This window comes from Strix uralensis, chromosome 1 (assembly GCF_047716275.1).
Source record: "Strix uralensis isolate ZFMK-TIS-50842 chromosome 1, bStrUra1, whole genome shotgun sequence".
Classification (NCBI taxonomy): Eukaryota; Metazoa; Chordata; class Aves; order Strigiformes; family Strigidae; genus Strix; species Strix uralensis.
Window position 1 is genome coordinate 170,862,359 of NC_133972.1, and position 27,459 is coordinate 170,889,817.

The following is a 27,459-nucleotide window of genomic DNA, read 5'->3' on the forward strand; positions in this document are numbered from 1 at the left end:
CACAGCTTCAGATTGTAACAGCGAACTATACTTTTGCTAGCAAGGGTAGTTTTGTTTTACAGTCAGCTGCTTGCATAGGAATATCACATAAAATACATTACCAGCTTATTATACTGCTTGCACTAAGGTTTCTCAATTACTTTAAACTGGCATAAACAAGTACTTCCTCTAAAAGCAGCAGTCTGTTCTTCCTTTTCTTTGCCCCAGGTTCCTTACTCCCACCCCTTCCTGCACAGCCACACAAGCATCTAAGTAGTGAACCAGGCGCCGTAACTGATCTAGGTTGAAAACCAAGCTAACAAAAAACACATTGAAGAAGCTAAAAAAACATTTATAAAGTCGGGTTGGTTTTATCTGATTGCATGGCTGCATGGATCCATACCAACATAACAGGGAAAGGGAGGAACAGGGGCATCTACAAGTATTCCTTTGGGTAATAATAACCAAAACCAGTGTGGAACAACAGCTCACAAAGAAAAGAAGTTGTCAGTGGATCCCTGTGGCTACAGGGTCAAAAAGCAAACTCACCTGCCTAGCTCAAGACACCTCCTTTTCAGAAGGCAGAAGAAGGATCTTCAGTCATGCTGTGAGAGCTATCACGTATTCTGCCTCCTAGTACTTGCCACATGCAAGGCAGAATAACCACTTGCTTAGCCAACAGGCAGCTATTTTCTCCCCAGTTGTTTTGTGGCTCTGTTGCTAATTATTAGCAGCTGTTTATAGTAACAGAACTGGCCACAGGGGAAGTTTCTTTGGCCCATGTCAAGACTCAAGTGTTCAGCCACTGCAGTAGGAAGAAAAGCATCTAGAAAAACATACCTGGAGTTTTTGGCCCAGCTGGAGAGGTGTGCTTAACTAATCTATTTGCAGCAAAGGGGCCATATCCTTCCATGGTCTGATTAATTTGTTCCTTCATAAAAGTTTAGAGTCAAGAAATCCTGTGACTTTCTAGAAGCACCATCATATGAGTCACAGAATCTCACAGAATCATCTAGGTTGGAAAGGACCTTTAAGATCATTTAGTCCAACCGTTAACCTAGCACTGACAGTTCCCAACTACACCAGATCCCTCAGTGCTGGGTCAACCCACCTCTTAAACACCTCCAGGGATGGGGACTCCACCACCTCCCTGGGCAGCCCATTCGAATGCCCAACAACCTGTTCTGCAAAGAAATACTTCCTAATATCCAGTCTAAACCTTCCCTGGCACAACTTGAGGCCATTACCTCTTGTCCTATCACTTATTACTTGGTTCAAGAGACTCATCCCCCCTCTCTGCACCCTCCTTTCAGGGAGTTGTAGAGGGCGATGAGGTCTCCCCTCAGCCTCCTCTTCTCCGGACTAAACCCCCCCAGTTCCCTCAGCCGCTCCCCATCAGACCTGTGCTCCAGACCCTGCACCAGCCTCGTTGCCCTTCTCTGGGCACACTCGAGTCATTCATGAGGCCTTGGGTTCAAATGGGCAGCGACTATAGGCAGGTTGCTGTTTAAATTCCCATTAAGACTTCTCACAGTTAAATGCAAACACAGATTTTTAGCTACTGCTTTCTAAAAACAGAACTGTATTAACCCTGCCAGAAGGCGAAGAGTATACTTGTTCAGGAATAATTATAAAAAATGCAATTATACCACATATTACTTAACAACAGTCCCATAAGTGAGCAACATTACTCCAGATCCTGAAAGGAAAGTCAACCTCTAATTTTAAAATAGTCTTAAACTGGACTAACCTGTTTTGAATCACTAAAAGCCTGCCAAAGGAAAAAGGTTAAGGCTAAATGGGTGCAATGAAGAACCACATTTAACATGTCCTAACATTTGATTCATCATTCAGGTAATCAAAGGCATTGAACCACAACACCATAAACCAGCTTGTTCTACAAGGATATCATGCCTAAGCAACCCTACAACTGACACCAAAGGAAGGCTCAGATGAGATTTTTTAACAAGTTCATCTTGAAACCTGAGTGTTTCTTTTTAAAAAAAGCCACTGGAACCAGCACAGTGCTTTTGCATCATGACCTACTTTGGAGGCTACCACACAATTTAGGCCACTAAAGCAAGGTCTGGGAAGGGGAGGGGAAAAAAAAAAATCATTCTGCAGCACGTTGCAAATGAAGACGATATGGAGCAATCCACCTCACACAGAGAAGCAGCATTTTTTCCACTTCTTGCTACGCAAACTTTTGCCTGCCCTCAGGACTCTTCATACACTGTAATCCAGTTGACGTCTTTTACAACCTCTGCTTTGCTGTTGTTTAAACCAGGGCATAACTTCTGAAAAATAGACTCATTTAACAGAAGCAAATGATTCTGGAAGCTCTCCTACTGTTAAGGCTGAATATCTGACATCTTCAACTCTTCCAACAAATCCATAAAAATATCCAAATAATCCCCCCCCACGTATAAGAGCAAGTGGGTGTGCCACTTCATTTTGAAAAGGGTTAATGAAGACATGTTGCACCCTTTCTGCAGTATGTATACAAAATTCCAGAAATTATTAAAACCTGACATAAACAGGCTTCCATCTGCAGCCCTGCCAATAAATACTAAAGCTTCCATAGGGTTTCCTGCCTACTTTCCTTAAAGCATGGCCTTGACTAGAAGGCCCCTTGCTTTCTTTGGACCCTCTTCCCACTCCCTTCCAGCTTCCTCAGAAAGTGACCAAGAGTAAGATTTTTGGCTCATGCTGAAAGACATGGCAATACAGTCACAGATGGCAATCTGCACAACAGACTCCCTGATGGGCTTTTTCCTGCCCAGACACACAAGGAGAAATAGAAACCTTAAGACATAAGGTGGAGAGATGCAGGTCCTCATGACATCAGGGACAACATCTTTGTAAGACAGCACTATTTCATCATTAGTTATATTTTGGGGGCCAATGTCATTTCCCCAGCCTGATCATATTGCTGGGGAAAAGATGTAGGAAACCATGGGTCTTTATGAAATTAATGAAACCATTCTGGGAAGCCATCTTTTTAAAAATGATCCAGAATTGAATGTGAGACAGACTTTATTCAGTGGATTGGATATTATACTGCTCCCTAAAGGCACAGGCTGTTACTAATATTAGATCAGATTACATTGTTAAATCACTGCTGCTGCTGTTTTTAGTAGGAAATTGTTCATTTTCTTAAACTGGGGAGGTAGCATTATCTGATTAAATTTATTTTTTGTTTCATTGCTAGGTAGAAAACTTCATATATGGTCTCATCACCCTCATGTTTATTAATACAGATAACATTAAACAAGTAAACAGGTAAGGTGGTATGGGCATAAATAGCAATAGAGAAGCCTTCCCAGCTAGGGGAAAACATGGGACCAGTGTTGCTCCTAGAACAGGCACCAAGAAGCAGTTTGACACTACAGCAAAGACACAGGCATGCCTTACTTGTGACAGCTGGATCTCCAAGTAGCAGGTTCTACCCCCAAAATTAGATAAAGGTTAAGGGCAAGATAGCAAGCACTAACAGCTAAGTACTTTTACAAACAAAACACAACCACCTAGTCTCCACATAAGCACAAAGAACTCAAACTCAGGGGGATGGAGATCACTCAGGCCAGTGTGCAAATATGCTGTTACGGTCTGACACTGCTGCAAATAACTTTCAGTAACAAAATCCACTAATTTGTTTAGATAAGCACAGTCAAACTTCAGTCTGGCACAAGCTAAGTATGGCCCACTAAAACATCCTCAAGTTTTTAAACCATGTTGAACATGAGAATTATCTCCCATCAGAATTAAATTGATTCATTCCCTCTGTCTCGATGAGGTAGGACAGAGCAAAACAAAAATAAGGCTATCGTCAGAGAACATCTTAATACATTACCAAGTGGATTAACTAGAACAATCTTACCTTCCTGCAGAAGGACAATGTCTAACCCAGCGGGGTGGTGGTGCAAGAATAATCCTATCAGTACATCATTGCCACTAGCATTTTTTTTCCTCCAAGTTTTCACCAAGGCTGTCCTCCTAATTGCACAGTGTTAGAAATAAAGTATACCAGCGTAACCATTTGCTAATTACTTTCCAGAATGAGCAATACTTTCTATAATAGGTTGAGACATGAATATTCATCCTTAAAAATTAGTCAAGCCAGGACCAATTACGTAGTCTGTATATGCAAAGTTAGATATTCCTTGCAGATGTTACTGTACCTACAATGAAGAACGCAGTATTTTATTTTCATGTACTAGCAATGGAACTAATTATATTCACTGCTCTGAAAATTTGCAGGCTGGTTTCTTCAGGCTGTAAAGGCTTAAGAAACCCAAATACTGCCAGAATATGTATTAGACAATTACAGAAGCTATTCAATAGATCAAGACAGAAAAAGAGCACAGCATAGATCTTCACAAGCTGACTTCCTCTAGCATATCATTAACATCTGCAAAGTCTAATTCATTGGAATTATCTCCAATTACCCATCCCTAAATGCATTACCATCATTCAATCTTGGAAAACTCTGTTAAAGTAAGCTTTTGAAAGCATCCATAGAATTTTGTTCACCCTCCAACAAAGATGGGGAAGTTAGGTTTTGGCCAGATCTTTACTAACTCTGAGGAAATAATTACTCCCTCAGAGAAAAACCAAAACAACACAGAAAGTTTCTCATATTTCAAATTCTCCAAAGGGTTTGTAAACAACTATATATAACTGGTTATATCATACTGCACTAAATATTCCCATTTTGTCTTCTTGGAGTGCACTCACAGATCAAACTGGTACATCATCACTATGATAACTTGGTAATAAGCAACTGTTTACAGCCTAACCTGCAGTTTGAGCCCACACCGATTCAGCACGATTGCTGGAAACTGTCTCTTGTCAGCATAAAGGAGATCCCTTCTGCCTCTTCCCCACCCCAGCTTCACATAGCTTTCCTCCATCTGGGCCAAATAAAATATTGTAACATCCCCTGATGAAGTGTTAAAACAGAGCTGACCACTATAGTATTGAAAGAAAGGAATAAAGGTGTTTTGAGATAAATTTCTATCTTACTTCCTCCCTGGCATGCAAGGGGGCCTGCCTCCTCCCAGTGTGCTGCAAAAGGTGCAGGAAAAGAACTGCTTCTCAGCCACCTGACCTCAAGCCTGCAATGCATAATGGTGGTGCTAACAGAGGAAACAGCTATAGGTTAGAGCAGCAGTTCTATGGTGCAGCACCTTTGGTAAACATCTTCAGTGTCTCCTTTTGAAACCAAGTGATTACAAACAAGCATTGAGAAAGCACATTCCATAAAAAGTATAGCTAGAGCACTTGAGCAGATTCCCTGCTCCAGTTTCAGACTGTTCCAAATACCAGCATGACAGACACGTTTATGTTCATTGCCATGAAGTACAGCTATTTGATTTAGTTTCTCAATTATTTAAATAAACCTTTGAACTGACCTAGCAGTGATGCACAGCTTGTGTATTTTAAGTAAGGTATAAGATAAATAACCAAGAGAATCCCCTCTTAACACCAATAATAAATCTTAAGAATACCAGAGAAACACTGTTTGACCAGTAATATGGATAATCAGTCCTTAGACGGGTCACATCACCACACTGATTTCACACCATATATACAGCATTTAGGAACAATACAGTAAGAACTTCCACAAACAGTACTTTAAGTAGCTGATACACCATTTAAGAGTTATACCTTCTAGGAGAAAGAAATACAGGTAACAAACAGACAACACTTTAGCTGATAAAGTATTTAGAAACCATCTGTTTCAGAAAATTTTAGCACAAGTAAGACGATTTAGACAGCTGGTTTATAAGCAACCCTGTAAAAAGCTGGTGGCCACATTTAAGAGCAGCTCGATTAGGACATATTTTGATTTTGGACTATGAACGAATGCTATTTTAGTAATGTGTTTTGCCAAGCTCTAACCCTGTCAGAGCTGGCAGGATAAGATATTTACTGACACACACGCTAAAATAATAAGAGGCTACAAGTCCTTGGCAGTTGGACTCAATACATAAAGACCTGCTAGCAGGGAAGTATTTAGAGGACACAGACCTCTTCCATTTGTGACTTTGTAGAACTACAAAATACTTGGCAAAGGCTTGTCAGAATTTGGTACTTTTACCTAATTTGGGAATGACTGTCAGCCATTCTCCTCTTATAGGATGCACAAACTCCAGCATTCATGTCACTTTAACAGCATGTATCCGGACTGTTATGGGATGAGGCTTGAAGCAGTTTTGTACCAAAGCTGAGGTGATTTTATAGTCTGCTGTTGTATCAGCGCAATCATTGGAGCAGTTCTTACAGCTGACAGTCACCTTTCTGCATGTGAACATGAAAGTAAACACATCTCACTATCTAGGTTTAGTCCTGTCACATTCAGACAGTTTGATCATGCTCTATCAGTCCATCAACTTCTCCTGTATGCTTGCTGCAAAATATACAGCTGCCATCCTTCAAGGGAAGTTTTACATATGATTTAAGGAATCCTTTAAGTGCAAAGCTGTGCTGTGAGATGGGGCAGATCTCACCCACACAATGCTAAGCATTATTGTATCATCTAGAGCATAGATCTTATGCCCCTTTAAATCCTCAGAGACATTTTCCAGGAGCAGAGTGGTTAAAAGGACTATAACTATTTGTTACAAGCCAGTCCAGGGTACCACAAGCAGACCATGCAAGCCGTAGATCTGCTAACCCACATTTACCTAGCTTGAGTATTGCTTGGCCTTCCTCCCCCCTCAACCCCCAAACATTGTTTGAAAAGCATCTGTTCTCTCACAAGCATTTTCTGTTGAAGGTTACTATCAGATACACAGTCTTGAGTTACTGAAAATATCCTCAGTGAATCAATCTTACACACACTAAAGCAGCTTTTCTTGAATGTTCATTAGGACAAAATATTGTTGCAATAATTCTACTGGACTGACAGGCTTTTTCCAGTAGGCAAGTTTCTGTGTAAAAAGAGTATGTAAAATCAACAAATCATAGTCAACATTGATTTAGTTGTAAGATTCAGAGTGACTGCACTTGAGTCATTTTCTAGATGCAGAGTTGCTGGCATAAAGAACATGGTAGTGAGAAGTTCAGCCTATACAAGCATGATTGATTGTTTGGAAAACAAAGCTAATCTAGTGGTTGTTTCTTTTATGCACAGCTAATTGCATACCAGCTAGAGAACCTTTCGAGATCATTCTCAGGGGCAGAATGAATTTGTGGTCAGATAGTATCACAGGTATTTCTGTAGGTAGGCAGAGCTGTTTTAATACTTTCAGGCACTGAAAGCAGCATATGAGAATAGCAGGGCAATGAGGGAAATGCCAGAATTTCAGTACACAGAATAGCGTGATACTGAAGTGCAACTGTTGAGTTGGCAGGTTATCCTACTAGACGTCTAATATCCTCAGAAGTGCATCAGCTCCCCTACTCAGAAGTACATTCATTAGAGTCAGAGAACAAGCAATTTTTCTCATTCTATTACCCTGAAGAGATCCTGAAGCCTCAAGCCAAGGGGGAAATTCAGTTGGGAGATCGGAAAACTAGCAACCTGAACACCTGACAGAGTAGGTTTGGTTTTGTGTCTTTATTGTGTAAGGAGACATCAGAATACACATGCAGTTAGTGTAAGCCATCTTCAGAGGAAGGAAAAAAGGGACTCCATAGTCTACAGGAGTATACTTTCAACGTAAATAACAGCTACAACTTAAATTCAGGACTCCAGAACTGATCAAGTTAATATAGATGAAGACTTCCAAGTATCTCCTTTCCAAGATGTAGTTAGTATGAATTTTTTAAAAAAATGTAAAGTAGAAAGTGAATTTTGTTGAATGTTGATTTGAAGGATAAACAGGAACAGCAATGTCTTGCTCAGGAAAGTCTAAGATTAGTCTAACATGCACCTAACATTAAGAGACCTCCTACCTCAGGGGCTACAGTTATTCACAGAACATTTTGAGGAAGAACTGATCAATGAATGCTGCCTTCAACGCACTGAAGCTATCTGCTTATGCATCTCAGTTTGACAGGAGCCTTCTCTAAACTGGCCATTCTTGAGTAACACACAGCAATAGCATGGGCTTCATGAAAATAGTTAAACAGCTCTCCATTCATCTTCTGTCATACACACACCTTTATTATGCTGCTTAAATTTTGTGGTTGCACCACTGACTTTTCCTCATCTTTCTCCACTCGCATTCCGTCTGGCTTCACCTCTGCTGCTCTGCTTGTATGGTAGAAGAAATACTGGTACAACATTTTTAGCCTCTACTCTTTGCTTTGGTTTAATCTGTGGTTCAGCAGAAGGTGTTGAGAACAGGCGTACCACGAGCTAGGGCATTCAGCTCTGTGCTTTAAGCTTTCATTGCTTTCTGTTCTCTGATCCTAGAAGTATAATGGATGCAGAGTCTTCCCACTGCTCCCCTGGAAAGCTAGGCCTGACCTTACAGTATTCTAGATGTTACATTTCCAGCTCCCTGATCTGTTGCTCCTGATCAACTCTTGGTGGCTTCTCCTTGCTATAATATACTAATTTCTCCATTTTCAAAATTGACTTGATGTTCATCTTCCAGGAGATGACAACTGTCCACAGGAGCAACCCAAGCAAAAAGCATCACTAATCACATGCAGGGGTCAGATAAAGTATGATGTGAGCACACATACACCTGGTTGAAGCTGTTAGGTGGTTTTGACTAGATAAATTTTAGAAATGGATGCTTTGTGCTACAAAGGAAATCACAGGCTTTATCTGTGGGGGAAAACAGGAGGACAGTCATAATTCCTACAACCAAGGGAGGAGTTGAAGTTGCAAAACCAAAGTCAAGTACTTGACTAAATACTGCACAGTATTACCTGATCTCATCTTTTCAAAAGAGTTTTAGGTCTTCAGACTATTTCTTTAAATAACTGCTCTACTTTTAACTGAATACTTTCTTATCAGTTTATTCTGGTACAAGATAGTGGCTTGGCTTCCAACCCAGTTCCCATGAAGATAGTTAACACTTACAGGATTCCTTTCTCTAACATCAGAACTAGCCAAATCCATTTACCACACACAGAATTGATAAGGGATAGCACATTTGCCCCTGAGTTATTTCACTGCTTTGGGCTAGTTCCCTCACTTTTTGCAAGGTGTTTATAGGCAACAGTATGTTGGAATTAACAGACTTGTCATGCAGGTTAAGGAACAACTTCACAATGTACTTGACTAAGTCCTTGAAGAGAAGACAAAAACTTGTTATCTTGATATAGTGATGTACATATTAGTCCTAAGTTTCTGAAGTGTTACACCCTCTTAAATTATATGGCTGTTAAGAGCAGGCAAACCAAAAATATCAAATGAGGCTTTGAGCAACTGGCAGAATTATCCAGGTCAGACTGGTGACATTAATTTTGCCTAGAATTTCTAAAAAGCCCGTTGCAAACCTTTTGGCATATCAGACAGCTTGTTATAGGCCTTCTCTGATTTCAGTTAGAGACTTTTAGAATTGATTCTAGACAACTGGAATTGCCTGAATTTAGTCACTCCCGAAGTCTTCCAGGAAAAATCCTACTCAAACACATGAAGGTGTTATGTAGGATTTCACAGGTCTTATTAATAAGCAGTAGTAGGTGCCATGCATCCCTATAATAAGTCTCTGGCAGCTTTAGATGAAACCACCACAGAAGTGGGTAGGATGCTCAGATTGACTTAGAGAACATTGCAACAGCTTCCACAACTTTTGCTATGAAGAGTAGCCGACTCCAAAATAGTATTTCTAAGAAGGGTTTCAGGAGCTTTCTAATTGGTCCAGCAGTATCATCAGCTCATGCACTGAGAGCAGGCTTACTGAAGAGAGATCTGTAGGGACTGCAAAGGACGGTCTGAAATAAAGACAAAACCCCAGCAAATATTTATTCAATCACTGCTCCTGCTAGCAGGTTAACTAGAGAAGGAACTACATATTTTTCAGGAAGACCTGTTGATTATAGCGCAGAAGCAGAACCCAAGTCAGTATCCTGTTGAAAGTAGATATTCTTATTTTGTCCTAGTGTTACAGCAGAGGTGAGGATCACCTCACATGACTAATGATTCCTCATCAAGCACAACATTCAACCCAAACACTTCAGTGAGCAAAGCATGTTGTACATAAACAGATTGAAGCAACTAGAAAAAGCTGGGGGAGGAAATAGAAAGGATAAGAGCCAGAAAACATGACTACAGATCTGAAGGGCATGAGATTATTCTACTTAAACAAAGGCTTGAAAGTAGGTTTCAAATGTAAAAACTGTTGAAAAGACAACATGAAGTGATCGAGAGATCAGCGAAGTAATGATTGACCCAAACTGTAACCAGAATTATAGCATATTCTCCACAAGCTATTAGTAACAGAAGTGTCATTATCCATGATAAGACAAAAAGCAGGTTCACTCCTTCCTTGCCACATTCATTGATAACTTTCTCATGACTCTACAAGCTGAAGTTGCTCCTTCCAATTCTCACATCTTCAACTGCGAGCACACATACAATTGCCTAGCTACCAGGTTCCACAAAGGCACAGACATGTGCATGTGCTGCATGTGTAGCTGTGCACCTTCAGCGATAACACGGGAAACTGAGGAGGAAAACTATTAGATTCTTGAAGCTTGTGAACAATAAAGTACATTTAGTATTTGACTAACAAAGATCTTAAAGTTGATGCAAGTTACTGGTCAGCACGTGGAGGTACTTGACATTTTACATTTTAGTCACTTGTCAGAGTGAGGAAGCCCTTAGGGTGAAGAATTTCATGGTTGTTAAAGCTTATTTTAATGAAAAGCATTGCTTGCCCTTCTGGGCTGTATTTTATTTTGGCAGCTTTACTGAGAACACTGTGCTTAGTCATTTTACTTTTCAATTACAGTACCAGCTTATGCAATACACTAATGTGTTTACTGTTTGAACAATCACCTGCCAGATTTTTGGGACGAATAGGATTTGATTAAAGCACACAGTTAAGCATTATATATACTTAAATGTTTTAGGTTTTAAGAGCCTAAATAGACTTGAAGTTTTAATGTTGCTTTGCATAGCAGCCAAAATTTAATAAGACAAAACAGGGGCACCATGACCCTGTTATTTCATTTAAGCAAGATGCATTTATTATCCTGTAACAGCTTTAAGTTTCTGTTCTTCCAGTAGCAGATTCCTAAGTTCAATATATTTCTCTATTAAAATATTTCTGAAAAAAGGCAGACTTCTGACCCATGAACATATCTGGAGAAGTACAGACCACCATATATACTAAACCAAACAGTTCAAAAGGTCACTTACATTTTTTTAAACCTTTATTCTTAAGGCAAAAGATACTTAAATTTTTAAGTTGCAATTCCACATTAAAACAGCCACAATGTAACATTACTATCCTTAGCTTGCATTCTGGTTTTCAATCAAGCAGCAGTTTAATTGGGATAGACAGGGGATAACAAATTATTGATTTACTAGGGAAAAAATACATCCTGCAGGAGAAGAATTCATGTGGTGTCTGTAAAGTTCTTCCTATTTATACACACTGCAGTTTGCACTGACTGCAGGTAACCAAAAGTTTCAGCTAGGAAAACTTCTTTAGCTCATCTTTGAGGACTCAATATGCCCTTGCTTACCACTCATCATACACAAAGTCTGGAGAAACAGGATGAATACAAAATATGCAATTATATCCTGTATTTTCCCTAATGAAAGAATACTTGTCTTGTAAAAATAAGTTTCAACCAGGCTTAAAGCTTCACTCACATGGCATGCAAAACCCTGCAAATAAGCTATTATCAGCCTTCAGAACATGGAACTGAAATTAGCATAGATACAAGTTTCCTAGGTTCAGTATGAAATGTTAATTCCTACTGAAGCAAACAACGTAATCCAAACAGTTTACTTTAGGACAGACATGGGGTAACATACCCAGCCATCTGGGTAGGATCTCAAGTGACCCGATCCTAGATTTCTTCACTGTACAAAAATAAACTGAACACATGTATGTCCCTTCTCACATGCTTTCTATTAAACACTTCCTACCATTAAGAGCAGGTGTGACTACAATCTGCTGTGATTAAGCTGATTTCAGAAGTGTTGGCAGTTACACACTAAAGCCATACTTCGAATCCCACTAGATCACGAACAGTGACGCTTGTCTGTCACTTTGGATACATCCTCCCCAAATACATCGTGAGTGAAACTGTGCACCCAACTCAGAAAAGCTACCCCGTACTTTCAAGCTTTCCCTGCACAATCTGCAGTTTAAGTCTGTGCCTAACCTTCTACTTAGAAGTCTGGGGATGCGGCTCTAACATTAAATTAGATATAAGCATTTGAGATGAATACATCTCATGTAAGCCTTCTATATTTTCATTCTTTCCTGAGAGGTTGGAAGGGTGACACCATTATTACAAGCCTAAACCCTTTCAGATGCAAAAAGACAGACCTGTGCAACTTTGGTCTTAGCTGCCCACATCAAACAACTCTTAGAGCTAGAGTTTGTCCTGTGAGGCTAACGAATGAAGGAGGGTTCTGGGCTCTTGCTTGCTTTATGAGACATGATGGAGCTGAGAAGTTTCCAGCCTTGGCTTCCTGGTTTGCTTTCAGCCTAGTCCAAGATTTTAAAAATTTCTTCAGTGAAAGCCAAGAATCAGCCAGTACTCTTGCTGTTATTTGAAAAGATATCACTATCACCCAATTAAAAAGGAAGTTATTTAATCCCTACATCAACAGCAAGCAAGAAAATGAAGCATTACAATGGCACTAGCATAACCACACCAGATAAGAATTAGAAAGGATGCTGGACAGTTACTGAAGCAAAAGGAACCCATTTTTATTTAATTTTCGTCACTGGCAGGCTTCCACTCATTTTTCAAGTTACAGGTAGATGCAATATTAATGAACTGAATGCTGCTACTGGAGATAAGCAAAGTCTTGCTTTCATTTGCACAGTACTTCCACCCTGACCACATTAATTTAGATGCAAGATGGACAGTATATTGCATGGTAGAGGTGTTAGACAAAAAAATTGAAGTATTTGAACACATGACCATGAGACTCTCCCTTTATTAGACAATATACCCTTAGTATTAAAGCTTGGGGAACTATTACCAACACCTCTCCAGTTCAGACTTTTTTTTCAAGTACAAAGCAATTTTACTGAGACTGCTTGAAGCACAGAACTGCAGCAGCTTTCTTATCCCATTTCCTAGAGGCAAGATCTCCAGATCATTTGGACTGCAGCAATTTCCTCATGTAATTCTGTAATCTTATTCCCTACTTAAAGAGTTCATCTTTTGTAAGCTATGGTGTATATTCAGTCTAATACAGTAATTGCTCTGTAGAGATTTAAAGCTTTCTCTAGTAGGGATGTTTGACCACAGGCCACTTACCAGCCTGTGGCTTTGTCAGTGGGAAAGCCCCTGAAACTTCAAAGATCAGTGAAGGCCGTCAGGGACTCATCAATTACTAAATTCCAAGTAGGCAGAATGAGGTTGTGATCCACAATCAAGGCAACTTGTCATCAAGTTCACTGAAGGATCCTGCAAGTGAGATACTTAGAAATACCTACACAGACTCCTTACAGAGCCACCCAGACAGTGAGTCTGTTGACCAAAAGCTTCTGAAAGAGACTGAAGTTAAGGGAACAGTGTAGCTATTATTGTGCCAGTGATAAATTTGAGCATTAATTACCACCAGTTATTCAGTAGCCAGCCTTAACACAGAACTGGAACTGATCTCTTGGAAAGAGTGTTAATTTAGGAGCATAGTTAATGAGGAAGAGAAAGCTACTAAATGCAGCTTAGGGGAATACTGTGCATTGTTGGGCTGCTGGAATGAGCTGAAAGTTTGTAGTCTGATGAACATGTATGTTTAGTAGTTTGCAGTTACTGAGCACTGTTTTTTGTGTAAATGTAGCTTTCCATCAAGTGACTTGTGCAGACATAGGAAGATGCAAAGAAATCTGTTGAAGGAGTACAAAGTTAAATTTATACTGAACATCCCTGAGACATTAGGCTTTACAAAGTGATACTAATTAGATCTAGCCATGAACAGGCTAAGAATACCCTGAGACAGAGTAGTAAGGTTCTATCTTAAGTCATCACACCAAAGGCTATTACTTGCCCACAAGTATATCCTACTGTTCCTAACTAGTAAAAGAATTACTAACAATTTAATACCAAGCCCACTAGATGAATAGGAATCTATGGAAGATGCTAGCACAAGATTCACTGGATGGGACCCAAACCCTTTTATATACAGCTTAACTGGGGGCTACTACACAGTTAAAAGTGTATCTACCATGGCCTTTCATCTAGCATTCCAGTCCAGCTCATATGCATACAAAGAAGATTAGAGATCCCACTAGTACTATAGGGTCAAAAGGCTTATTTTCAAATGGCACCCTGAATTTGTCACACAAACTATCCTGGAATGACCATCTGGAAGAGGACACATCTTATCTGGTTCAATGCCATTTCTCCAGTAGACTGAGATCTACTATGGTGCAGTTGCATAGTGAGAGTTTTGAACAGTCCATACCTGGAAGATGACAAATTCAAAAGGTGATTTGAAAGCAAAGCAGCACAAAAAGCTTCAACTGTAAGGCCAGCAGTAACTGTAGGAATGTGAAGAATACAGATGACTGTCAAGTCACTCCCCTTTTCAGCCCATTGAAGGAGCTAAACATTTTGACTTTTAGGCTGTGACAAGCAATGTGAATGGCAGCCAGAGCCCAGAAGTGCTATGATGTTGGAAACAATCAGTGGAACTCCTACACTGAGAAGTGTAAGCCTCTTCCCTTCTCTACACTAAAGTTAGGAGCAGAACAAGAGCCAAGAAAAAGAACAAACCTACATCACGATCTGATTCCCCCAGATCTGTCTGCTGTCTGAAATGTGACATGTGCACTAGATGTGTTAGTGTTAAAGTCATGCATTTGCTTTGGGTTATTTTTTGAACTCCTGGGAGTTAGCTGGCCAGCCACACTACTCTAAGGAGCAATAGTTCAAACTGTCAAATCACTCCTCTGGGAGTCCCCGGAGCCAGACTGCACAGGCCAGTATACTTGCTCAGATGTTCCCCTCGTAAAATGGGAGGAGTATTTTTACCCTGCATGTGTGTCTTCTCCATTCCCACAAAAAAAACAAACCCTGAAGCTCTTGTTACCTGGAAGCAAAGATCCACTATCAAGGCTGTTTTAATAGTTGATTCCTGTTCCCCCTATTTGTACTCCCATATGACTGATAAGCAAGTTACAGGTTAAAACAGCACCGAGACTAAGTGTATTCTGAGAGACTGCTTGCTGCATATAAGTGATGATGGGAAATTAAGTGGCACAGAAATCTGACTGTTCTGTAGTCATCGCTTCTTGGGTTAAGCCACTGGTTTCTGGATGTGGTCCAGGAAGGCCAATCATATAGTCAAGGACAGAATGAAGAAAAGTGTGATATGCAGTTGTGCTTTTGTAAAAGAGCACTTTGGGTTCAGCCCCCAGTTAGATCATTTATTTATCTGACACTGAAGGGTGATAATGGCTTGTTTTCAAGTCTCCAAAATAAATGAACTATACTGCATGCACAAGTAGTCCAGGCCAGCCAGCAGAGGATAAAAAATATGCCGGGTCAGCATAACACTGGTTTCAATTTCAGTTACAAAAACATTAGCGCTCTCCTCTAAAACAAGATGAGGAAACTAGGTTCTCCCTCTACTCCACTAAGAGCACCAGTCTTGCTCTCCCCAAAACATTGATAAAATCCATCTCAGATACAGTTTAGCAAAACAATTCAGGAGTAATTCTTTCCTGCTGCTGTTTACACGCTAAGATGTTCAAAAGCATCTTCAGTCTATTCCTTAGGGCTAAGTTTTGTTTACCTCCTACCCTTTCATGCCTTGCTACATGAGTAGCAGCTATTGACTGACAATTTCAGTCTTGCAAGGAGAGTATGTCTCAGACCACTCCCAGAGCACCTCAGGTCCCGAGATTAGTTAGTCTTCATTTAACACTGCAAAAGAGACTGCTAGTCAAGCCTAAAGTGTCAAGCCAGCCAGGTGTCCTAAAGCTAAAGACTAGTTTAATAGCCTATATCCTTCATAGACAGGGGTCCTGGAAAGCAGGTCTTCCCTAGCTCTGACTGGGTTTAAGAGTTTTTATTAGTTGTCCATGTTGTGGAGACCAACCTCCCATCACTTATATATTGAGATGCGTGTCTGAGTAGACCACATGCCAGGAAGGGCCAAAAGAAGGTCAGAAGCAGCTCCTAAGCCAAACCAAATCATTACCCAACAAAAGCCTCGTATCTTGATGCTTGCCAGAGTCACTTGCCAAGAGCAAGTTTGATGAGAAAACCTGGCCACTTCTCATGAGTTGTTATAATGCAGTATGCCAGTCGCAGTCTAAATGACTTTACAGCACTTGTTGGAAATAACAGCACTAAGGGGCTTTATTTAAGCTACTGTGTGCCAGTTTCCCTAAGATGGCAGTTCACAGCACACAAACCACTCAGCAACTCAGACACTGCAGTGCTCCAAATCCATTGCTGAGATGCCTCAAGTTCAGCTTTTAACTTGAGGCAAATTCATTCCCCAGCAACTCTATCAGAGGTCTAGATTTAATAGTACAAACTGAGCTCTTTTTCATGCACAGTATCTTATTCCACTTGGAGGAGTGAACTGTGATACAGAAGCATAACAGAATAACCAGTTTATTCAGGATAACAATAATTATTCAGTGCTTGGATTCAAGAGACCTTTACAGTCCCAGCTGGAGGACATAATATCCTTTACCAGTGGAAGTTTTGGGTGGTTACTCCAAGTAGGGCTGTGACCCAAATGCAAGATGTGTGGGTAAGTGATAAGCCACAGACCATGCAACAGTCACCTGACCAGCAGCAGCTTACCAAAAGCATCTAAAGTCTTTAGTTCACAGCACAGAGCTCCACAGCTTAAACAGTGTCTGCTTCCAGGCTTGGTTTTTGGGCTGTCCAGGATCTCCCATCTGGAAGGTGACTCTCCAACTGAAACACCAGCTATCTGTCAAGCTACACACATCCTGACAGCAGGCGTTCTGCTTCAACTTTCCAGCAACTGGATTTGCCAGAATCATTCGTATTTTATCCGTCTGTATGGTGATTTCAATACACAGCTCCACTGGAAAGTTTATGGGACTCGTTAAACAGTTAGGAAAAGTACTGTTTCAAACACTCCTATCAGTTTCACACTGGTATATTAACCCATGTGACAATCGTTGCACTCTGTATTACCTGAGTTAACCACTGTTGAATGGAAGCTGTTTAGTAAGGCTGACAATGAGCTGCAAGTTGAAGGATCAGGAGCTCTAACAGAATAGTTACCAAATTTGTCAAGCCTTCTCTAATGGAAACAACTGCACACAAGGCTATGCCACTGTCAGTGTAGTTTTGATGAATCTTATGTCTAGAGCTGGAATAGGTCACAGCCTGGGGTCTTGCAAGTATTACAGGTAAAGGTCATGGGAGTGACCCTTGCAAAACTAAAATGCAGCACAAAGCTCTTGATGTTATGAACTACTCTGCAAGCTGCTGAAGCTTCCCCCTCCATCACATGACAGCCTCATCACTTCCACAACAGCTCTCCTGGCAGATCAACTGGAAAGCCCCATTTCAACACAAGTAGCTTTGCCTCTATTCAATGTGCTTTTACACCAGCTATCACACCAAAGTCAGTTTGAAGTGCAAGTGAAGCTTGTTTTTAATCTCAAGCATGACACCACCACGTGCACTGTTGCTCAACACACACTGCTTGATCATTTGATGCAAGTATTTTCAGGGCGGCTTCTACTGTTAGGAGTAACACCAGACATACAGACTGTTAGTTAAGCTCAAAGAGCTGCCAGTTGCAGCTTGTGATGGGCAATGTGAAAGGGCTTCACTGTTTTTGCCTAATGCACAAGTAGAGGTGCCCACACACTGTGAGTGAAACTCGCTACCTACTCTAGAAAGTGAAGCTTGAAGTCATAAATTGTTCAACCAAGAATGACAGCAGTACATCACAGGTAGATTTTACAGATTACACTAGACAAGATCAAATGCTACTGTGCACAGGACCTGTTTATTGCTTAAATCAGTGTCTGCTGAAAGTACAGAAGTGTTACATACAACTGTAGGCATTATCTAGCAGCTAGTCAGTAATTTCAGTCAGTCTCCTACCTAGGCATTTATAAGATGCCTCTCAAAGCTTAAGCATCTCTTCTAAACTACTCAGTTAGCAACACATTTTGACTTCAAGAAGGTTTTTTGCCCATTAGATGCAGTTTCACTGGTGAAATACTCTGCAGGTACCATCCAATGTTAGTATTCTCATAGCTTTCAGAAATGGTCCATTTAAACAAGTTTATACAGGGATAGAGGCAGAGTCCACAACTCCAGCCTTAGCACAGAAGCAGAGCAATATTAAATTACCAAGACCTAACTTTCCAGCTGTCAGTGAATCCAGGACTAGAGTGAGTTTAAAGGTAATTAACCTCTGAGGTCACAGCCCTGTGAGATGGGTCCAAATTCAGCCTGCTTTCTCTAAGCTCCTCAGAGCCTGTATTGCCACAAAGCAGAATAAAGGCAGTTGCTTCAGAAAGCTCCTGAAATAGGCTACACGTTTGCTTCAGTGTGAAAAATTAAGGTCACATGTACTTAGACATACAAGCATGTGTATTGTTTCAGAGTTACACCATGCTTCGTTGGAAGTCACATAAATATTTCACTTGTATGGCCCCCCTGAAAGGGCACATGAACAAAGTTGCACTTCATGAATTTTGTTGTAACATGACACAGAAGGAGCAGCAAGTTCACCAGCTACATCAGTCTTCTAACCACCTTCTCACCACTAATGAAGGTCACCTCCAGCAGAAGACAATCCTCCCTTGTCAGCTTAAGGCAGTAAAATACAAGTGTATTTTAAACAAACTGAATTGCTAAGACACATTTCAGCTCTAAGGGAGAGGATTGCTTTCGATTGCAAGCAGTCCCCATAGCATCCAAACAAGATCACGTCAGCAGATACTGCTCATTCCTTTCTCAGCAACAAACTCCCAGAGAGCAGCAGGTTCCAGCAGGAGTTAACACATTACGCAAGAGGGTTATCTATAGAACCATACGTTTTCAATTTTACTGAAGATGCCTCAGTTGTACATAATTGAGTGCAAGAACTGCTATCATTTACTTGCTTAGAGAGGCACGAGCCAACCCATGCAAACTGGTCTCTGCTAACTAAAATAGAAGTTGTTCCACTGATCCCATCCATTACATCATGGAAATTATTATTTTGTCATGAAAACTCCCTTAAATATCCAATTTAATCTCATTAATACAGGAATGAAGCTCTCACTTCCAAGACAGCAGCTGCCACTACCTTTCACAGACAGAGGAACTCGTAGATGTTTTTGGATGCCTCAGACTACTGGATGCAGCTTTAGGAGCATAAGGTAGTGTCAGCTTTTCAAACTTACTATAAAAAGTACTTCTGGAAGCATTTATAGACAGCATGTCAAGTAAATACCCTAACCTCTTGTCTGAAACCCCTTTCCTTATTTAGGAAGGGAAAAATTAGGCCTGTTGAACATCTCAATCCAGTATAATCATTAAACAAACCAAGTGAGGAAGACCTTCTCTTGTGCAATACCAGGGAGGGGGGAAGAAGGCATACACAAGCTATGTCAGTGCAATCGCATCAGCAACCACTTCTGCCAGATATTTACAGGAAAGCCTGACTTCTAGAGCAAAACTAGTATTCCTAGTTTCTATTCTAGCAAAGTATCCACCAGCTCTTTCTGTCTTTGAGCTCAAGTGCCTGCTCAAGCCATATTTCATTGAATACTTTAGTAGCACTGTCTAATCAAGGCAGTAGAACATGAAGCAGATCATACCAGAGCAGTTTTTTTCAGAGCAGTAAGGATACATGCTGTAACAGTGCAATTTCTTCTCATGAATCCTCATACTGTTGCAGTTACCTGCCTGTGCTCTGCACTTAGTGCTGCCTATCCCTGTAGGTACACTTCTTGTAACATCTTTTCTGAAGGAGAAATCACCTCTGTTCAACATCCTGCAATGTCTTTCCCATCCTTTCCCATTTGTAATTCATTGCATTACCCAAGCTCTAGCAACATTAATTCACTCACTGCACCCAGTGCCAAGTCAGAGCCTTGGCTAGATCTTTTCCTCCCCTCCTTTTTCCCTCTATACATAGAGAATACTGGAGGCCAATAGCTACAACAGACAACTGCCCCACAGGGAGAGTATTTTTCAAGGTCAAACACAGTTTCTGCACCTGCTGAAAGTGCTAAATTAGGACATCTCAGAGTTGTAAATCACTGATAACATAATCTTAAGGAAAACTGCAGCTTTCATGGGAGATTTAAGAGTTTAGTGCCAAGTAATTCCTTCCCCCAGTACTCTCCCACTATCATATCAGAGTAGGTGAGGTGAGACTCAACTGGTTTATGGTAAAGCACTGAGATGAGGTTACAGATTAAGTGTGGAATTATTCAAATGGCAGACTAGTGAAGTTTAATAGTCTGAAAAGATACACCAGTTTCCATCTTTGGTCCCTCTGTCAAGTCCTCTTCCAGCATACTCACACCCAACGTAATTCCAGAGTGGCACTCTGCCACCTCTCTCATCCCATCTTCACCTCATTAGGACTCACTATCCCAGACACCCCAGTCAAGCCTCTCCAACCCTACCTTACTCATCCTACCATTCATTCCTCATCCATTCCCAGCACCTGCAGCCCCACATCGCCTCTGGCCCAATCCCTCACCATAGAGCTCAACCCCTTCCAATTTCCACCACTGCAGCCCCATGTCTCACTCACCTCACTCATACCCTTCCCAACTTTACAGCCCCACAGACCCCTCACTCCCTTCCCATCTTTACAGCCCCATAACTCCTTCACCCAGAAGATTTTCAGCCCTTCCTCACCTTCACCCAGCCCCTCATCTCTCTCCCTCAGCCCAAACCTCTCACTTTCAGCAGCCCCTCATCTCTCACCCCAAACCTCTCATCTCTCTCCCTCACCCCAAACCCTTCCTCATCTTCACCTGCCCCTCATCTCTCTCTCACCCCAAACCTCTCACCTTCAGCAGCCCCTCATCTCTTTCCCTCACCCCAAACCCCTCCCCACCTTGACCAACCCCTCATCTCTCTCACAAACCTCCCACCTTCATCTGCCCTTTAGCTCACCCCAAACCCCTCCTCACCTTCACCAGACCCTCATCTCTCTCCCCAAACCCTTCCTCACCTTCCCCAGCCCTTCACCTCCCTCACCCCAAAGCTCCCCAACCGCTCCTTACCTTCCCAGCCCCCTCTTCACCCCAGGCACCCCTCACAGCTCAGCCGCCCCCCCCGACCCCGCGGCCCTTCACCCCCCTTACCTGCCCCCGGGTCTCCCCCTGCACCCGGGACCTGCTCCGTGCGGCGGGGGGAGGAGGCGGCGGTGCCGGGAGGTGCCCGCGGCGGCCGGCGGGGAGGGTGGGGGGAGGGGGAAAAGGAGGGAGGAGTGAGGTCACTGACAGCGGCACGAGCACAGCGGGCGACACCGGGCACCAGCGGCCGCTTTATACCGGGCACCAGCGGCCGCTTTATACCGGGCTCCTCGGAAACCGTCTCCCGCTTCCGCTTCCGCCCCCTCCCCGCCCCCGCCCCCTCCCCCTCCCCGCGCCGGGGGTCATGAATATGCAACAAGGGGGCGTGGCCGAGGGGGGCCGGGGGCGTTGCTAGGACGACGGGCGGGCGGGCTACGGGGGCGACCAGGCATCCCCCCAGGGGCGGGGGGCGCGGGCGGAGCGCCCACCTGAGGGGAGCGCGGGGCGGGCGGCGGCCGGCGGGTCAGGTGTAGTGACCGCTGCTGCTGCTGCCGGAGGGGGGAAGGACGAGCCCGCCGGTACCTCTCCTGGGGCCGAAGGGGAGTTCCTGGCCGGAAAGGGAGCGCGTTGAGTCGTCGAGCGGCAACCTGAGGGCGGTTGGAGGCCGCCGCCTGATCAGCCCCCGCCGACGTGTGCGTTTTCCACAGAAACTCGGCGGCGACATGGCGCGGAGCCCCTCGCCCCTGCCCGAAAAAGTTGTGTCAAGTACAGCTCCAGACTAACAACTTGGAAAGTGCAGGAGCGGCTGCCCTTCCTTACCTGAGATAGCTGCAAACATGTCGGCCCAACATGGGCAAAATTTTCCTTCCATCGTGAGGAAAAACAACACCTTGGCCTCAGGTTTGGCCCATCCCGCCTTGCCGGTGCTGCACTACGCGGGCCGTGAGCCTCCACACCTCCAGCCCAGCGCTTTACCGGGGTGAGCTGTGCCCAGCAGCCATCGCCCGCTCTCTGCGAGGGCGCAGTTCGCGTTCCTCATATCTCCGATACACAACACGCAGCGACCCCCAGGAAATGAAAACGCTTTGGTCCTGATTGCAACCACAGTCCTACCGCATTGCAAGCACCTCCTGCACGCTTGACATAAAAGACCGCATTGTTTTTAGCACAGGCATGTGGTTTTTTATTCCCAATTACTTACGTCTCCTAGCCTTAATTGTGCTGACTGCATTGGGCAGGGGAGCATAATATTTAGTTTTCATTACTTACATAAACTGGGGATGCATAAAGTAGTGTGAGTGGCATGTAAAAATGCACGTAACATTGCATAAGTGTAATTGTTTTCTGTTTCTTGACACGCTATTAACTATATATTCCAAAACATTTTTTTTTTATTGCGAACTTCTTTCTCTGCAGCTCATGAATAAATAAACCACGAAGCATACCAGACTTAAGAAAAAGGAAAACCACAGAAGGCAAAATGGAAGAACTGTACACATCTATGCACTATTAAAAAGCAATATGAATCTTGAGTCTAACAGAAATACTGCAATTGCAAGCCTTAAAGAAACAAGAAACATTAATCTTTTATTCTAGAATTCTGTTATCAATATGTATTTATTCCTAGGCTAATTCAGAAAAGCGTACATGACTACAGTCATGCACAACTCCCTAAATTAACCATCTTCTGGTGAGGATTCCCAAAGCTGATTCAAAGAATGATGGGTTTTTTTGACATACTCTGATGTTTATAAATATTTTAATGGCATTGCTAGCTTTTTGAAAAAATGTGGCAAAATAATTATCTTAATTAGCCAAATGGTAAAGATAAAGCTACCGTACCAACAACAGCCCTGTGTAACACCTATTCTTGATAGTAAAACAACATCCATTATCTCACAACTGCATGTATGTAGTATAGCTCAATAAAACGTTAAAGTTTATGCCACAGAAGAAACAAAATATCTTTGTAGTAGTCGAAAAGCCTAATGACTTGTGGTAAGAGAAAAGTCTTCAGTGACTTTAGTAGAAATAATATGAGACCCTAACACAACTGAAAACACCAAGAAGGGATCCCAAGATGTGGATGTAGTTACAACTTCTAAGATGTGCTTCTTGTTACACAGAGATTTGTGACATCAGGGCTACCTGACGTTTTGACACCTCACTTTAACTGAAAACCCCCCCTTTTTTTTTGCCTTTTTGTTGCCTGCTGTTGTGGTGAAGCTTTGTCCTTACCTCGCCCTGACATTGCAATGTTCTGGCAGTGTCCAGACATGTCCAGACGTGTCCAGATATTTCTCCATTTTATTTCCTTATGCGATTTTCGCTTGAGAGTTGTTAATTGTCAGCCCTTAGCTGAGCCTAGAGTCAGAAAGGGTAGTTTTCCATAAAACAAACAGTTTGGAAAATCCAATTTTTTTACAGCAAGAGTGAGGGAGTGGAAAAAAAAAATCCAAGGAAGCAGACCCACCTTTTCCCTCTGAGGTTCTTACTCAACTCCAAATATTTAGCCCATAATAAATAAATGCATCCTCAAGTCTTGGCAGGGAAGGAGTCAGTGTCAGTCAAGAGACTGATGTGCTGTCCAGACGTGTGCTGTGTTTGCCCGGGAGAGGGACTGACGTTTGTGGGACTGGGAGAAAATCCCCTAAACTGGTTGAGAGCGAGGTTGGAGACACGTTCTCCTTCCTGGTGTTTGTGAGGGTCTGCCTGTAGCAGGACCCTCCTCAGGAGAGGGGTGTTTGTGAGTCCCGTTCCTCCGTGCATCCCTAGGCAATATGTAGTGAGTTGAGGCATTTCAGCGAGAGCTTTCTGTAAAGAAAGTATCCAGAAGTCACCTTAAAAATCTCTCTATGATTCTTATTATGCATGTTTCCATTTTGTGAGTCATGTAGTTGGAGAAACCCCCAAGGTACTGATCCCTCAGTAATCCTTGCTTCCACTGGTTGGTTTGGCATGTAGTACCCAAGGACTTTAAGAAAAAAATAAATCTATGGGACCTCTGGACACTGGAGAGCAATATCCTGCTCTAAAAGCCTTGCCCTCTGTCTTGGCATAGAAATTAGAGCAAGGGGTCTTCCCTATTTAATGAGATATGTTAATTAACCGGGCGGCAGGGTCATCAACAAGCTGCCCTGAGTTCTCTCTACTCTATTTCACAGGTACTTGGCTTACAAAATTGTTATGAAAATTTACCATCCAGCCAAGCCAAACAAACAACACCCCCAATATTATTTTACATGCGTGTCAAAAGAAATAACTTGCCGCAGGCAAAGCGGGTGAAGGAATTTTACGAAGCTGTGTCTGATCCTCCCTCTCCCCTCCCTCAGACTGTTAAAGAAATGTTTGTGTGATGAAAGGGGTAAGGGAGCAGAGGACAGCTGGTTAGGAATTAATGAAATGTTTGAGCATTATCATGCGATAATGGATTTAGCTGACTGTTTGCCAGTGCTCAGATCTAGTGTGAACTGCTTTATATGAAACGCTGGGATTCCTAGATTATCCAAACCTCATGAGACTGCTGCTGCTCTTAAACCCTTGAAAGCTGTGACTTTAAAAAAAGGTAATTCTTCATCTGAATAGACAAAAGCCCTCGGGATTGTTTTGACTTGCTTTCAGACTTAATGATGCTTGACACGGCCAACTCTTAGAGGTGTCTCCTAATGGGGAGTGGCCATGGGTTTGGGAAGCCTGAGGCCAGACTTGAAGCAAATCTGAGCACCCAGAAGCCCAGGTGAGGTCTTCCAACCAGGACACTTGTAAACAAGACATGAAAAATGAGTCTCAACTTTTACACATTTGGCCTGTAACTTATCCCCAGGGTATCTCTTACAAAGGGTGAGATATCTGATGGGAAGCTCGTGCTCTAGGCTTCAAACTGCTGTTTATCCTTCTTCCTACTCTCCCCCAGCAGATGCTGTCATTAAGCTGGAACTTTAATGGCTGCATAAAATGGCCCATGTCCCTTGATGTTTTGTTTTGTTTTTTTTTTCCTAAAAGCATTGGGATGCTTCTGGTTTCTGCCTGTTGGATGAACCCTGTAGACTTGCGGCAAGCCAACCAAAGGTGTTTTGTCTGGACGCAGACAAGTCTTCAGAAGGTCTCATGGACTAGCAGGATGCTGCGTGTGAGTGTGTGACTGAGGCCCAGACAGGCAGGTTTGCTGGTCAGTGTAGGCTGCCCGTGGTAGCCAAAACTGACTTTGAATTCTGAGAGCCAAATGGTTTCAGACAGGACCTGCAGCTATAGACCGTGACCCTGCCCTTTGCCCTGTCTCGTGCCCAGATTTTACTCATCTGGAGCCAGCTGGTTCCTGTCACCCTAGAGCAAAGTCAACAGTCCTAAGCAAACAGGGCAGTGCAGGTGTAGGGTCTTTTTGCCTTTCTCCTGAGCTGAAACCTGGAGTAAAAGCAGTAGCTATACCTTCCCACACCATCCCCGTATGGAAAATAAATGGTTCATGGTGGAGGCTCAAACTGAGAGCAGTTATCCTGGCAAGAGTCTAATACAGCCTGTAAGATGCATTTGCCGCTGCTGCCACTTGGGAGGTCTCCTCATGAGTTCAAGCCTTGAAGAATGAGAGTTCCCTATCATTATTTTCCTGGATTGCACAGCTAAAAAGTGGTATTAATGGCTGCAAAAATTATCCTGCCTCTTGAATTTATGTGGTCTATAATTATCTTCACAATAAAACTGCAAAATAATTAAGCTCCAGTGCAGTTTATAGTTGACAAGGGATGACTTGATAGGCCTGCAAGAACTGTGGCTTTCAGTCCTCACCTAAGTGCCAAAAGCAGTTAAAATGCTGCTAGACAGCATTTGAGAACTGCAGGGCTTGTTCAGTTCAGTCACTTCTCCCCTTGCAATGGAGAGACCAGAACCTCTTTTTTTTTATGCTATTTACTCTTTCTGTTTCTCTCCGCTTGGGCAATGAGCTGAGATTAGTCAGTTTTCCTTCCGAGCTGCCTCATATTAAACCATGACTATGATGTTTATGAGGTTTCCATTGCTGCACAGGGATATGTGTACTTTGGTCTCTCTATTTTCACTCAAAGCCAAATTGAAAAACGGATAAATTTTCATCTTACTGGGTTTGCAAAGACCCAAAATCCTGAACCAAAGCCTGAAGTACGGGAGGCTCTTTAAGTCTGAGATGATTTTCAAGTGACTTCATTGACATTTCCCTTACCCTGGTGAAAGCTGGCCGGTATTGTTGCCAGTTTACACTGGTGAATACAGAAAAAAAGACCGGTTAGTTTTCTGGCTGCACAGGCTCCTGCAGCCTGCCGGAAAGCCAACTTTACTGAAGTTTCACCTGAGAGATCTTGGTTCCTTAATGCTTTCTCATAACAACACAACGTTTCATGGATTAATTTATAGATGAAAGCCAGTTGGGCTAGTCCAGTATAAAGTACCGTATTTTATCTGGTCACGCAACACAAATGCTTAGTCTATAGCTCTAGACACTAAAACATGACCTCTAGTTAACTGAGCATTTATCTCTATTCACATGACCTTCTTGTTTTGCAGCCTTTTAGCTACAGCTGGATTCAAACTATGCAGGTGTTATTGGGCACGTCTGTTTTGATCACCCAGGTGGGATCTGAAGCCTCTCTAGCCTTCCTGGAGGACTCGCTTTACTCTCTGCTCTGCTAAGGCCTGTTACAACCACGTGTTGTGATTTGTCTCATCTCTCCCCTTGCCTAATCGGTCACGTATCTAATCGGTGTTTGCAATATTCTGGGTCCCAGCATAGACAGGATTTCAAATTGTTTATCCCTGTGTCATCAAAACTGCATCTGTAAAACGGGCAGTGTTCTCTGTATTTTTGGAAAATCCTAGGAAACAACTCGGAGCTACATCTAAGCTAGTGACTTCTGCAGCTATGACTCAGTGTTAGCAGAGGTCCACAAGCAGTCACAAAAATAGACACTGTTGTGCTGACTATATTCAGGGGTTTTTTACATCCCCCTGAAAACATGAGTAACACTCACCTGGGTGATGGAAAAGCGAGTTGGATTGGCACCGGTTGGCAATGGGATGGAAAATTAGTATGTAAAGAACCTAGTGATTAAGATAATAAAAACAATGTTAAGAGTCTTAGGTGAAGCCAAGTTTTGTAGCCCTCGAGCTTTTAATTGTGAAATTGTTGGCTCTCATTTTGTTTCTGAAATAGAAA

General features: G+C 42.5%; 1 protein-coding gene across 6 annotated transcripts in view; it reads right to left on the reverse strand.

Moving 5' to 3' along the window:
• The window catches only part of SLC45A4 (solute carrier family 45 member 4), an 89,956-nt gene that overhangs the window by 46,924 nt on the left and 15,573 nt on the right, over positions 1–27,459 (reverse strand). For 2 of the 6 annotated variants that reach the window (XM_074888921.1, XM_074888864.1), the window contains exon 1: positions 21,348–21,551. The exons of 1 other annotated variant lie outside the window; for it this stretch is intronic. The gene's annotated coding sequence lies outside the window, so the exon portion shown is untranslated. Of the gene's footprint in view, positions 1–6,082; positions 6,268–14,488; positions 14,511–21,347; positions 21,552–21,860; positions 21,878–27,459 lie in introns of those variants that run through there. 3 more of the 6 variants (XM_074888914.1, XM_074888904.1, XM_074888884.1) reach the window with 3 other exon arrangements.